The sequence below is a fragment of the Ruditapes philippinarum genome, unplaced genomic scaffold, assembly GCF_026571515.1.
Source record: "Ruditapes philippinarum isolate M1 unplaced genomic scaffold, ASM2657151v2 ctg895_1_1_1_1, whole genome shotgun sequence".
Lineage (NCBI taxonomy): Eukaryota > Metazoa > Mollusca > Bivalvia > Venerida > Veneridae > Ruditapes > Ruditapes philippinarum.
In genome coordinates this window covers 5,809-22,357 of record NW_026856197.1, presented here as the reverse complement: position 1 = coordinate 22,357, position 16,549 = coordinate 5,809, and the positions used below count along the sequence as shown (strand labels likewise).

The window sequence follows — 16,549 nt, the reverse complement described above, 5'->3', positions numbered from 1 at the left end:
AACAACAAGTTCTTTTCAATAGCAATGTTATAGCTAGCATGACCCCTCTGCACTGTGGTCACCCGTGTCATGACAGTAAATAGTTAGATTTCACTTTGAATAGTGGAACGTGATTTATAATTTTATATGTCTCTAGAGCTATGGGTGATATTACAATATAGTTGAATAAAGCTTCTTTACACTTTCTTAATAAATCACGTTAATTCACTCAGCTGAGCAAATTTAGATTCCACATTAATTACACGGTGACCTTGAAATTTGTATTATCGTTTTACATCATTTAAGGCAAAAACATGTAATAATGGTAATGCAAATTTGTGCTCTGCTTTTCATTTTTTGCTTAACAGATCGAGAGCAAATAAAATGATATCAAAACGGCAACATCATTGGTCTGTTATTATTTGTTTGTTTGTTATTTGACATTATTGTTGTACTTGTGGTATTTTAGTTCTATCTATTCGGCATCTTTTTTGTTGGGTGGTTCCAGTATTCCTCACTTGAATACTGTTGAATCACCCTTAGGATATGAGGCCTGCTATTTAAATTTGTCTTTTGACATTATATCTGTGATATGCAGGCTTCATAACCTCAGATCCCCTTTCAAAATTCTATTTTATTTAGTTCCGCCCATTGTTTTCTCGTTTAGGGCACACGCATTTTTTTACTTGGGGACCATATGCCGCTTTTCATGGAATGGCACTAACGTGTCACATTGAATGTTCCATGATAACCGCCATATCAACACATCTGCGGATGTTTCAAAATTATAAATTTTATGTTCGTGTTAAATGTTGAATTCTGCTTAAGCCGGTGCTAGGGGGCGTGGACGGTAGTTTGCACTTTCTAGTACCGTCCATGAACAGGCTCAATCAAACAGAGCTTGCAACATTTTCAATTTTGCCGCGTTGGGCTTTCTTAAGAGATTCTTATTTCACTCTATTTGATTGAGCATATTCACATACAGTTGTGGAAAATGCAAGCTATTGCCTACGGTCCTAGCAACGGCGTAATTAGCACTATGTTTACTATTTTTACATGACAATAGGGAAGTATTGAATTTAGATGCATTGGCATTCTATATCCATATATTGAACATGCATAACCTCTTGCTTTTCTTAAACCTCCCGATATTTACAACATGAACTGAAAGTTCACATTTAATTGGTGGTTAAATGATTTCTAATAACAAAACACAACATGTTTATAGCCAAAAATCAGATTTTATATTGTTTAATATCATCGAATGTGTCATATAATATAAAATGATAAACTGCTTTAGCCATTGCTAGGAGCATGAGAGATTTAGAACATTCATATTCATTTTCTGTTATGAACAGACCCATTCACTGTTGTTTTGATTGTTACCAATGGATTAACCCTTGTCCAGTATTATTTTACAGATATGGTAAATGATTCGAAACAACACATTTATATTGCCAAAAATCAGATTTTATTTTGTTTCATATATTTAAGATGTTACATATATTACATGATATAGATGGTAAAGAAAATAATGTTAGCAATTTTTCAAAACAAAAACACCTCTTTACACTGATTGTAAATGTCACATTTAATTTTTAAACAAGATTTCAGCTAACATAAAATGTCATTTTTCTTGATTGTGTCTAATACATTGCACAAAATGTCACGAAATTTCAAAAAAACAAAAGTGGCGATCTTCATTTGTTCAGTTTGTATTATATTTCAAATTACCAATGATGTCATATAAACAGCTATTTGAAATGTGATTGTTGTTATATTTTGGTCTGTCATTTTCTATTTACCTTGCAGCACTCTGCTTCCAAAGTATAGTACTGACTTCTTTGAAGATGAGTTGACAGAACTGTATAGAGAATACAGACTATCTAAATCAAATTTTGATAAGTAAATGTATCTTCTTTGAATAAAAATAACTTGATAGAAAGGAGCGCAAGACATAAAAAAGATTTATGTTAAGTACTGTCTGTTTTGTTCGCTTCCATGAAATTTAAGTTAAATGTATGTTATTTATAGAACGTTGCTGTGCATTTCTTTAAATAGTATTCATTCTATTAACCCGCGACAAAGCCTCTCATTTATCTAATTATAAGGATGTCTGACCACAATAACATGATGAACTAAAGTTTTTTAATTTTCGACATTGCCAAATTAAACAGCATGTTTCAAATACGCCTTTATGATTTAGTCAATTTTACATATGTTCTTACATTCGTCATTAACTGATGCAAGATCATTTTTTCAATCAATTTCAAAATGTCATAAAATATTTTTTTAATTAATGAAACTAATCAGAATCCCGAATATCAAGTATTTGAATGCCATTTTGAAACATTGACACGTACAGAGAAAGAAAACGTGTCAACATTTATGTTACTTTATAAAAACTTAATAAGTTTTTAATAATAGAATATACAAAAAAAGATAATTTATTCAAACCTATAAAATATAAATTTCCTGATATTATTACGTATTAAAGAGAAAGATATTTTTGAGATAACAGTATTATAAATGAATAATTTATTTCAATTTCTATGGTTGAATAACAAGCGTTTATTTGGAAGTAGAAATAGTTTGAGGAGAAGTATTCAAACTTTATAGGGTCATGCAGCTATGCATAAAAAATTAAAAATAAAACTTAACAAAATACATTATACCGGACTACTTGGAATAACTAAACATACACATAATATAGGACAATTACATCTTAAAACTAAAGAGAACGAAACGCTTTAAATACAAACTTAACAACTATATACAGTAAACAATAGTGACGTCCGATTGTGAAGACAGGTCAAGGCCATGAACATTTTCAACAAAATGTAACAACAGTGCATTCATAATAGGGAATAAAAGTAACTTAAGTTTATATAGTTCTACTACGGCTGCATATGTATATTTTTTGTTATAAATGGACGGGTTCTATAATACCGCTTCATAATTTAAATTATCAATTAAAAACATATTTTGTGTAATCTCCAATATTAAGCATCAATTTTCATCAATTTCCCAAAGGAGAAATTAGATTGATTTTAAATATTTGAAATTCTTTAGCACGTTCTTGCAATGCTTATATAGGATTTATGTGCTTGAACATTTGAAAAAATATTTTATATTCCTCATTATGAAACCACTATCTTTCTTTATTTACATTTGTGTTTTTCTCTGAAAGAAAAAAAAGAAAAATGGACCTATTTACAGTAACTTAAACAAAAAGTTATATTCCTTGATATGGGCTATTCAAGTCCATTGTAAATGTTTCGGTTGATGTTAATCCCCATTGCGCATGCGCCATTCTACAATCTTGTACAGAGGTGTTTCCATAAGCTTTTGTATTTTTCTTGTTGGACTTTGTCGTTTTCGTCTGCCTGAAAAAGCGACAAAAAGTGAATTAATTATTAGATCTATACCTAAACAGAAAATATCAAATTAATCATGAAAACTTTCATTTCAGTTTTATTTTATTTTCCTATATTTTTTCTAATTAATTTCAATTAACTATTATGACATATATCTGCAAAGTAATTTCCATACATATATTCATAATATATTTTGAAGTTTATTATCATGAAGGTCTGTTTTGACAATTATTTTGTAACTTGCGAGATGTAGTATTATTGATAAACATACATACACATATTTTTAAATATGGCGGCAAATGGACATTTTGATAAATGTTTCAAGCAACATATGTTTTGTTTCGTGTGTTTTGACGGTAATTGTTTTAATTAAATTATAACAAACATATGTATCTATCTGTATATTTTTTATTAAAAACTTACACATTATTAGTCTAAAAACCTTTAAAACGCAAAAAGACATTCCTGCATTGACTATAAAACTTTTAAATAAATATGTTAATTAGAATACTTAATTAAACAACTTTAAGCTCTAAAATAATCAAAGACTAAATGTTTGAATGACCTTCAATCACGTTTGTGTTGTATTTAACAAAGACAAAAACTTTGCATTCCAAATGCAGTTAAAACGTCATTGACATAGCGAAAGACAGAGAGTCGCAATCAAGAACTATTGATCAAAGACATGATGTTTTATGCATTCATGAATCTAATAAATTAAATTGTGGAATCATTTGGAATACTTCTAATTAGAGACTACTGCTCATTTAATTGAAAGGTCAAATCAGATGGTACTCTAACTAATCATCCTATGTAAGTTAATGAAGTACAGTACGTCACTGTGGAAATGTTTTGGCTCTGTTCTCACATAATGAGAAGGTTTGATGTAGGAAATTGACATTGACATTATTTTTGTACTCATAAGACAATTCACGGTTTGTATCGATATGACTGCATACCTAAATAAACGACCAAACATCCTGCTGTACGGGATGCCGAAATGAATTTCAATACTTGTCAATATGTTTCGCTAATACATCGCTTGAATAGATGCAATTATATGTCATTTGTTTTACGATATATATTCTACATGTATTGAGTTATACTGACAGGAAAGGTACCCGCTGCAACGCAAATCTTTAGCCCGCTGGAAGCATTGGCATTTACCTATTCGATAAATACAGACCAAGATCAGGCAGTACATCGGTGCATCCTGGTCATGATCTACATTGGTCGATGCTCGTCATGAGAGTCAATAAACCATGACTCGTATTAAACAATACTTTCGTTAAAGAGACCGACTTAAATGTAAGACATGCATTTTCAGAATGGCAAAAAAATTAATCGTCGTCTATTGTGAACAATATGCGGGAGTTAAAATATTTAAAATACTAGTAAGCTAAAGCTTGAAGGAAATGTTCAAGTTTCACTTTTTTTATCCTATTTGTATAAATAATTTGAATTGGTACATTTCTTAGATAGGTGATTCTGACATCTTTTACAACTTATCTCATTAGAAAAAACATTACACAAACTGTGTTTCATTTCACTCAGGGAGAAAATTGTCATAAAAGTAAAACATGCAATTCAGAACAGTAAAAAGTTCGAATGCAGAAAAGAAAATTTACTGTTGACCATAAGCATCAAGTATAAGAAAAGTGTGCATGAAATATCACAAGCTATAGATACCTATATGATCGGAGAGAATTTGAAATCGTTATCTACATGAGTATAAATATGCATGTGCATTATTGAGAAAACAAGTGTAAATTTGTCAGATATATTTGTTGTAGAAATATATACAGAAAAAAAGATTGGTTAAATATAGGAGATACTCATTTAAATGGTAAAACTGATATTAAGTATTCTGAAACAGTGGTAGGTTCTCAATTTTATTATGTTTGTTAACCCTTTGATCTCTAAATTTTGATCATGTACATTTTTTCTGAGGTGAAACGTTCTAAATGTAATCATATTAATTTATCATTCTATTCTTGTGGTAAGATATCGATCAAAAAGTTTCTTACATGCATATAAACGACACAACATTATACATCAATTCCGCGCACCTTATTGGCGTTATAGAATTCTTGTATAGATCGTTTCATTCGAAATTGTAGAAAGCTCGCATTTTTCCAAGTATACATTGTGTAACTTACTAAGTTAAGCCATGGGAATGAATGTCATAATTTTTGTGCATTGCAAACGCCGAAAGAGAAAGGTTATTTGATGAAATGAAAACAATATAAATGACAAGGGTTTGCAATATTCCATCTGAATGTGTCGCTTGATTGCAAAAGCCGCATTACAATTTTGGAGCTGTATTGGTGTGATGCAATGATTATTAATGACTAGAAAATAGAAAGAGAACTGAATGTAAAATGAAACTTTTTATGACTTTTGCTTTCTTAAATGCAGTGGTACCAGACGTCAATCATTGTCAATTTATCAACAACTATGTTCTTACAAAACACCTGCTTGTCTTTATAACGTTAAAATGTACACCATTTTTCAATTCCAGTACACATTCCTTACATTAATGCACAAAAATGTCTTACAGAGACATATTATATTAGATTATAATTTTTGATCGTAATTCCAACTATATATCATGAATCATTTATCATTTGGACTATGATTTTCATACCTGAAAATTATGCTTTAATCTCTATTCATAAAATTAATAATGATAATTATATGAATTTTAAAGACAAAAAGAAATGTATGCAAACACATTAACGTACTTTTGTACCAAAGGTGAAATAGCAATTAAAATAGCAAGTAAGCAATAGCATCCATTGCTAGCTCTACTTTTTTCTTTTTTTTAGGTCCTTCTGCTACACGAATTGTAAAGTTATAATCATAATGTAAGCCTAATGACAGTCGTTACTGCTATGATAAACATGTAAAATGCATTACATTGAACGTTTCTTTACTTTTACATATCAGTACAATGATTTATACATATGTATTTAGGTCAGAATATATCTTTTGTGATCATATAAACAAATTTAAAGGAAAAACTTGCTTTTATCCAATAAATGAGTATAGAGAATATGTCCATGCATAAAAAATATCTAAAGAATATTGGAATTAGATGGAAATGTTCGAAACATTAGACATGCAAAAAAATAACATTTTAGAAGTAAGTTATTTGCTAGATAATATTAATAATATAAGTAATATTTGTAGTTAAGTAATTTTTGGAACTCAATTATTAGTAGAAAATGTGTAACAATGTGTTTCAGAGATACACAATATAAGTAGTTCTGTTATATATCTAATCTTCTGTTGAATATATTTCTTTTCTTTCCCAAGTTTTTTGTATTAACAGCCAGATTAACATTTCTATGATCAAACTTTGATAAAAAAAATTCGAGATTGACTTAATATTAACAATGATGCTGAAAGAAAAGATGTATAGAATTAGAAAAGATGTAGAGAAAAAGATTATGAAAATACCATTATAACATATATGTTGTCAACCTCACCTGATTACGCTAGTCTTCCACGTTTAAAATACTGAAAGCGTAAGAAATTTTATATAAAAAATCTTTTGTGATAAGAACTTTTTAATCTTTTTTCATTTTTAGTTACAATGATTAATGATTGCAGCCATTGTTTGCCCCAATTATGTTTCGTGTACCTACGGGTACCTCATGCGACAATATACTGTGGGGCTGCATTCCATGAACGTTGCTCTACGTATTTTTTTATATCTTATTAAGAGTTATATCATTTTATTCTCTATAATCTCTCTGGGAGACAAAATTACAAAAACAAATATTAGTTTCCGCCAAGAGAAATAAGTGAAACTTGGAAATTGTAAATAAGGGATAAGGTGTTTTAAGTTGTTAATAAAAGACATTAGCTTGTGTTTCTCATCTAAAACGTTTTCAATGCTAGAAAAAAATCTACGGTGACTGTGAAGCAAACAATTTACAAATTACAACAGTCAGTGATTGGAAGTAATACTTATAATACTAAGTTTAACATTTTGATCTAGATCCATGCATTGAGAATATATTTTCTATTTATTTAATAATTTTGTGTTTAACATAATTATTTTCCTGAGCATGATAATTCGGTACTATGTGTATATCGTGAGTATAGCAAACATTCTTGGCAAAAGTTACAGCGAAAGATTGTACGGAAAAGAAAATTAAGCTGAAAAACTTACACGTGAAAAAGAATTAAGTTTGTATCATAGCAATGTGCTAAAACCAGGAAGACGTTTTTGATACATTATTCTAATGCTAGAAAATTTTAATTAAGTGAAAAATTACAATATGGTAATAATTGTTTTCAACTACCAGTATAATATTCCCATCGTTATATCCTTTTTTGATTATAACCTGTAGAATCATGTTCTGAAATGGCAATGTTTTCCTAAAATACTTCATCTAATTAGCTTTGCCCTCAGCCAGGCAATATTAGTGATTAGATCATATCAAAGATAAAAAATACTAGAGCGATATTCGCTTAAATTGTTAAAGCATGCAACTTGAAATACTGGTTCTGTCATTACCGGCAATACATGACATGTAAAGTATACGACTTCACTGTATTTATTAAAGTTTTAAATAATAGTACTTGAATATCTTATCAAGAATATAATTTGGATATACCAGAGACTTAGATAACAGAGACAGGGAACTTCCTAGCCAGTTTAGATATCACGCGTACTTGCTAAACTTAACACTTGTAGCAAGTAATATCAAAATCAGTAAAATAATACATTTTTAAAGGTAATAACATTTACAGTTCCAATTTAAATAAATAATTCATAAATATATAAAGAGAACTACTGATTAACTTTTTTACAGAACAATTCATATGATGAAAAAACTGGCTCAGTGGGTAAGTTCTGCTATGCTTTTCTTGTGAAAGGCATGGAAAGTTATCAATATTTTAACATGCAGCAATAGATAAAAGATTTAATTTTCAAATGGTGTATAATATTAAAGGATCAAATCTACATCCATTAAGTTTTACTTGCTACAAAATACCTAATTTTTCGCTTTTTGATAGGCATGAGTGAAATATAGGAGCTGCTTATCTCTGTTATCTATATCACTCAGTATCTAAAGGGCTTACATGATACATAACGAGGTGGTGAACTGACCACAACAAAATCAAGTGATAATTCATTTAATAAAATATATTTACCTGGGTCACATAACGGGTCACTGAAGCAATCATCAATAAAACTGGCCAATGTTTTGTACAATGAGGCCTTTCCTGCTTTTGTTCCTAGATGGGAATACATGCAAGGGAAACCGGAACAGCCTCGTCTCTGAACATCTCCAGCCTCAGAATCTGGAGCCGCTATCCTGTTAAAAAAGATAACTTAAATGATAACTAGTCTTTAGTATCAAACTCATTTCATTATGTTGTCTTATTCTATACGTGACATTTTATAAAGCTTTTTATGCTCCTTTTACATCATTTTTATGACACTATGCGAATTTAGGTGGGAATAATAATCTTATATATAAATATAGACAATATAATTATTATTTCAAAAGAAAAAAAAGAATTGTTTTAGTTTATGCTTATTCAATTCCCTTCTAACCTTTACATAGTCTGTAACATATATTTCTAACTATTCATAAAGTATATGTCATCCTGTCTCAGTTTTATCTAGATTTTGTCTCATGCTAATATCGCAAAAGTAACTTTAAAAACATACACTTTTAAATGAGGTGATGGTTAAAAAACGGTGGTAAAGGTGTCCTAGTCAAAAATTTGAATTTCATATCCACGCAGCTTGTGGAACGGAAGTTGGAATGGTGTACGAATAAAGCATATAAATTGAATAACAAAATAGCTTACAAAATATCTGTTGCGCATGTTATGTCACATGAATAAGAAATATACTTAGACTTTCAAGGAAATTATACATCTGTATCTTTTTACAGTTACACCATAAATTCTCCTTATAAAAGTAATGCACTGTTTCCAATTCATCAAACCTAGTTCTGCTATTTAATTAACCAATCATTTGCCAATAATTCATAAAGGAAAGATGTATCTCTTATTTCTTATATTCTGGAAAAGATTTTAAAGGGTATAAAGCTTCATCTTATGAAGCATTCTATAAAACTTATCTACAGTAAAGTTATATTGGTTCTATGATCAAATGGTCGATTCTCCACAAAGTTGTAACATAGAATGCCTGAGAATGCCTCTGTTTATCTAACACACATGAATATTTGTACATAAAGAGAATAAAATGTTTCGGAACAAAATATTATTCTGCTACATTAAGCAGGGATTTATCCGTTTAGCAATGATTTCGTGCATGCGTAATTTGCTTTTAAGGTAACTTACTACAATCTTTATTTCCTACTGGCATTTTGGAATTATTCTTTTTTTTTAAATTCAAGCAATGTTTTTTTTTGCAGCATTTATGTATACATTTATACACTTAAATAAATCTATTTTTTCTTATATCTTTATGCATCGGATGTCGTAATAATTATAATACAATTATCACATCACCAAATTTATTTCATAAATGGGCATGACATTGAGTTAATGACGACTTATTTTCCCTCTTTTAAATAGGAGACAAATGTGCTTATTCTAAACGCACTACCAGATGATATACCTTCGTATAAAAGTTGAGACATCAATGATGACTTATTATCCCCCTCATTTTATTTGAGACAAATGTGTTCAATTCAAAATGCACTAAAAGATGATGTACTTTCATATAAGATTAGGCATCAACCTCGCTGACTTGTCTGCATGTTATATAGATATAGAGCAGACAATTACATGGATGCAGCGTGATATTCCCCTAGAGAATTTTGACATATATTGCGATCTCTAATTCTCGGCCACTTTGCTGCCATGGCTCGTCACATTATAGAAAACGTTTCACCTGGTGCTCATACATGATATATATATAATAACGATAAATATGGCTCTAAAGATGAGAAAATTGTTATTACATCAAACCCCTTTCCCACCTCTTTATCATTTACAGATTATCAACATTACAAACCTTGCCAAATCAATATCTATGATAAATGTTTGTTAAAAAAATCCACACAAAAACACACACACAAAACGTAACACATGCACATTTTATTAAATAAAATCGGAAAAAGGTGTGATCCTCGGAAGCAAGGAAATAGGGAGAAATAGAATCCCTAACGAAAGTCCAAAACGGCAAAATTGAAAATGTTGCAGACTGGGTTTGAGCCTGTTCATGGATGGACAGTACTGGAAAGTGCAAGTCACTGTCCACAATACACAAGATAAATATTCTTTGCAAATTGCAGACTCGTTTTGATCGAATCTGTTCATAACAGATGATATAAAATAAGCAACATTTGTCAGGCCGCCTAGCACCCGATTAAGCTATATTCTTGAACACGATATCAACAATAATATACTATATTATCTGAAATACAAAGAAAGAGTGATGTTGTCAGATAGAGTAAAACTCAATAGCTGTTGTCCAGATTGAGTGAATACTACTTTGTTTCAGCTAAAACACATAAAAAATCCAAATGTAAATAGTGAAGAGTATGCATGTATATAAATTGTTTAATTGGTAACAACTAACAAGTAAAATGGTTTCCTGCGGGGAACATTTATAAAGATTTAAAGATATTTCATTTAACTATTTTCAACATGGTTTGGGAAAAAAAATTAACGTTTGTATCAGGAATGTAGTTGACAATAATCGATCAATAGAAGACATGGAAGAAGGTCTTTGATCTTGGTCGAAAATAAAACAATATTTCTGTTTAAGAAAATGATTAAATACCATTGTATGAATAATTCAGTGCAAAAACTAATAATATAGAATAAAGTAAACACACAAGTTTACGCAGAAAATACCTCTATCTATTCTGGCAGATGCCACAAACGAATGTTTTAATTCTGTGGATTTTCACTTTAAACAATTTATTGTCTGTAAAATTTCAGATAGATATTAAAGAAACAATTATAATTTTCAAACACATCATGCAAGTTTTTCCACCTTAAACGGTAAAATAATAATAGAAAATTAGAAATATCACGTAATAGTGTTATGTTCTTAATTAGGTGTAATTCGGACTAATTCCCTAGCATTGTGTACACCGGTCATTTGAGAGACCGGTGTGTATACAATGATTCCCTAGAGGTAAATCCGTAACGTACCGGCAAACGGTATTTAGCTAGGTTTTCGAATAGGTCAATTAACCAATCATGTACGGTTTACAGATCAGATGCTCCTCCATGTACCGAAAACAGGTCACGTGCTCCTCCATGCCTCAAAAATTAAACGCGTACCAATATCGGAGCCCGCAGGGAATAAAATGTGCTTTAAAATGGAGACAAATTTGAAGTCGATTTAGTCGCGATGCCGCATTAGAGGCCTGGTAGGTATACTGTTAATTTTGCTCAATGAATAAAGAAAGCAAATATGTATTTTGTACTTTTGAAAGTGCCCTAAATAACGGTGTGGTCCTATTTGTGGCGTGGTCATTAGGTGGTATTTTAATGTATTTGTTGTTATATTTTTTTTCTAATTTGGTAATGTCTTTGAAGAAAGGAAAGGATAATAAAAAGGGTATGTCTGCATTGAAAACTGGCTTTGTTTTCATTTTTTCATGAAGACATTTTGTCGATGTTCATTTAACATTGATAAAACGAATTTGGAACCTAGAACAAATAACCCAGTGGCAATATGAAAACCACTAGTAGAAAGTCAATACTTCTCAAATCTTTCATTCAAACAATGGTCTCCTAACTGGTATTGTAGACCAATATTTCATGTAAGTACCTATATTTAGTTGCCTTTTTGGCAATTTTATCGACAAATGTTACATTGATCCAGCTCTGGTAGTGGCTATAATTAACGCATTGTTTCCAGAATATTGGAATTTCAATCATTTATCATAGTGGTTGCGTTTATACTTCCTTCTTTTCAACTTCCTATATTTTTTTTAAAAATCGCAGTCTATATGATATTTGTTTATATACATGTACATGTATTTATGCAATATATATATATATGTGTATTTATATATACTTTGCGTATATATCTCCTCATATTTGTCATATGGTTATTTAGACTTCGTGTTGATGAAGTTCAAGAAATTAGATCTGGCATACTTGATGTTTTTAATATAAAAAAGTGATCGTTTTGTTTGTTTGTTTCTGATTGCTGGGATATAATGATACGTACACAATGTTTCAAGTATTTGACTACTACAGAAATGCTTCATAACGATTTTAATAAGCGAACATTTTGGAATATTTGATAAATTTGGCATTGCTACATTGCTATAATCTTATATATTACGGAGGAAATAAATCGAACTGGAAAATAAATTATGTTTCTTTATTTATCGAACAAGTAGTAAAATATTATTGTTAAATGATGATCAAACCATCCTTTTAGTTATAAAATCAACTTAAACCGCAATAAAAATATATGTAAGGGTAATTCAAAGATTATCTCAATTCCTATATTGCGTGCACGATTTTCTTGGGGAATCTTGTTTAAGAACAATATTTCCCAATAACCCAGTATCTATGAAATCAAATATCCAATATTTTATTATTATCAACAAACAAATGTTTAATGCGGATAAATACACTTAAAGTAATAACTTTGAAATACTAGACGGATTTTAAGAATGTTATGTTCTATGTATATCAATGTAAAAAATTTCTGTTTTACAGTTGATTAAATGAAATAATTCATCATTATAGTTATAACTTCTAGATGGCATTAAATACCATATGATAATAGTGAATAAAGAACTACTTCAGGTCTTCAAACAAGACTATAATGAAAATATTTGGATAGATTGAGCATCTTGGTGAGCAACCGTTACCAACCTTCCCCCTACCCCCACCCCAACTCAAGGAATGACCGATATCACAGAATAATGCATTATCAAATTGCAGAAAATGATACACGTTAAATGGCATAAGAATAATTTATTCACACGATGAAAATTATACGGAATAAATGGTCTATTGTGAATAAATAAGAAATACATAATATATAATTGTGTTGGTCTAAACCAGTTAAACTTCAGCTTTTTCATCAAAAATGAAAAAAAAAAATCCGATAGTATTTAAATAATGTTTAAACTCTCGATGGAAAAATATATAACTTTTGTTTATGTATAAAGCACCTTATAAATATCGTTTAAACGCTTCAATTTCAAAGCACACAACATAATGGAATAACAATTTAGAACTATTTATATTCCAACGAATAAATTTTATCTTTCACAGCTTAATTAGCATTGTATCAAGAATAGAAGCCACGAGGCCTACAGCATCTGCTGGGGAAAACATGGTCAATAAAGTAAGAGTTATACCATTCATTAACCTTTCTAAATCGATATAGTGCGATCCAGGATCACTGATATATGATCGCCCTAGCGCCATAGAGTATGTCATTCAAGAGAGAAGGAGAGCTAACAGTAAACTTAACTCCAGAAAATAAACGTCTTTCTGAGAAATCATATGGTTTGATTTGCTGTCTAGAACTGAAACAAAATAATTGAAGACTTGACTGCATGTTTTCTTTTTTTAGATTTAATAATAAAAGACACATTTAAGGAGAAACGAAACATTGATTTTATTGCACCGTTCTTGGACGGCTCTTGGACGCCTTAAGTTTTAATTTTAGATGAATTTACTTTTTTTCGGGTACTTTTATTTAAACGCACTTTTTTGTTTATCGTATATTTTTTTAATTATGCAACGTTTACATAAATTCCTAGTATCTAAAATATATTTTCTTGGTTTTAAATAAGGAAATTTACATAATGCGTGCTAAAGGGTAATGAATAAGCCTTATTTGTGATGCTGGAATTGAAGAATTGATATAGAATTTATTCGTATTACAGATATATGAGACTGGTGCAAACCTACATAAGAGAAAAGTATGCTTATATATAGCGCAGTTTGTTGATAACCTTTAAGATATATATTTTATTTCCAATATCAAAGGGTAATGGTTGATTCTTTAATTCTGTGAAAAAATATGGATCTTAAGTTTTAGACAGTTGTTTTTGAAAATCAAATTGCTCTAATGTCAGTATCATTTATTCATATCTATAATCCATAATCCCGATTAATAACTTCATAAGTATGAATCTTATCAAACAATTTAATTCGATTCATGTTTGTAGTAACAGAAGTGACTGGCAGATAGTTTGTATTTACTTTTCTTGCGGAAATGTATAGTACGCAATAACAGCATGGGTCATTTTACAATAGATAAGGCACATCCAATATTAAATTGAAGGAAGTTAAAGCAGTTTGATTGATCACGCTGGCAGTGTTTTAAACGTTCATCAATTACATTTGTTAGCATTGTTTCAAAACAGCACGTTTATTCCGTGATTGTTTGCTTAACCAAATTAACCTGCTGTTCAATATTCGTTATTAATTGCGGGTTTTGAAAACTAAATGTTTTACAAGAACGTATCACTCGGCAACTAGTTTTTAGTGATGAATACGAAAAAATACTACATTAAAATATAAAACACCATGGGCTGTTTCCTGCTTCCCAGTCTTAATGTCACGAAATAATATCTTGAAAACATGCGTTGCCATGGAAATTTTCAATTTATGATTAATTATTTAAGTTATATTTCGGAATATCGCCAATTTACAACATCTTATTTGGCATTCTATGGTAACGGAACATAACAGAATTATATGTCATTTGAAAACCTTTGCTTTAATTTAAAAGTTTTTATTTATTTTGCCGTATTAGATCTGGGTATTTCAGTAATTGGTAATTTGTTGGTTTATTTAAAAAAAAAAATAGGCACTTTACCTTTATGGCGAACATATTCATATATTTGCTCATTAAAAGTAACATGTAAATCAACTTACTAAAGTACATGCATATATAACTAACAATAGTTGTTTACATGGTTAAAAATGGATTTAATATACAAATAATAGCAACATGAATTAATTGAGTCAATTTAGCAAAGTCTTTGACGTGTTCCAAAATCAGCAAAAGTACTGTTGTTCAAATTATATTTAAAACTTATTAATTGCTCTATAAGGGAAGATATGTTGTAAAATGAATAATTACGTTGATAGAATTAAGTATCAGACATAATAACAAATTATAGAAGAATCATATATTGATGTTGTTGGCAAATATACGTGGGATACATGATCCTATATTGCGTATATTTATATAGCAGATAAGAAATTGTTCTAGAACAAAATATCAGTATTCGTCATATAAAAGTTCATACTAAGAAGAACTTAGAACTGTATCGACATCTTTCTTTTCAAGTTATATTTTATAAGAAAATCCAAATGATATATATACAATATATATTGTTTTTATCAATATTTGCATGACTTATGAAATATTAGACATTGTAAACTAATGCACATACAATAGAAAAAATATATCTAAGCTTTTTTGTTCTCCGTGCGTCAGAGGTTTTGATGAACATCACTGGGTGTTCATAATTCTATGTTTAACACCATTTCATGTTGTGCTGAAGACAGTGCCAGGGGAGTGAACAGTAACTTCAACTTCGCTTGAACAAACTCAATGAAATAGATAATGCACAATTTTCAACTTTTTCCAGTTGGAATTTCTTTAAGTCATCCGTTTAAACTACTTTGCTATTCGTAGTCTAGTCTGCTCTTTCAGCAACGCTTCGCTTGCAATATCATTAACAGTTGCTTTTGCAATATTTTCATCATCTTTGAAATAATTTGTTAGTAACACAAAGAATTGTGTTGGTATATCGATGTTTAGTAAGCTGGGACTATTTTATACATCTTAATTAGTTATAGATACATATCTAAGCATAAAGCTGCCAATGGGTATATGTCATAATATTCTATTTTGCTTGTCTAAATGTTACGTCATATGTTATTATAGATAATATTATAGCAGATGAATACGCAAATTATACATAATTGATGAAGAGTTATAATATGATATTTCTTAACCATTCTTTCTTTTGTCTAACTATTCTGACTCCATGTGGTTATATTGGCAGTTGATATTTTTCCCCGCACTAGCGAATCGCATAACGACGCAATATGGAAATAATTATCTTTCTTGTTTCATATCGTCAAACGATCTATGTTTTTTTTAATGTAGTGTAAATTGTGGTAGGTTTTACGAAGAAAAAACTAGATCTCTTGGTCGTTATCAACGACATGAAATGTTTGTCGTT

General features: G+C 29.8%; 1 long non-coding RNA gene across 1 annotated transcript; it reads right to left on the bottom strand.

Moving 5' to 3' along the window:
- Nucleotides 1-1,427: 1,427 nt before the first annotated feature.
- LOC132745749 (uncharacterized) lies at nt 1,428-8,668 on the bottom strand. The gene is made up of 3 exons (XR_009627897.1): nt 8,526-8,668; nt 6,848-6,878; nt 1,428-3,365 (listed from the first exon to the last, which is right to left on the bottom strand). It is a non-coding gene; the product is annotated as an uncharacterized LOC132745749 (long non-coding RNA).
- Between the last annotated feature and the right edge of the window lie 7,881 nt (nt 8,669-16,549).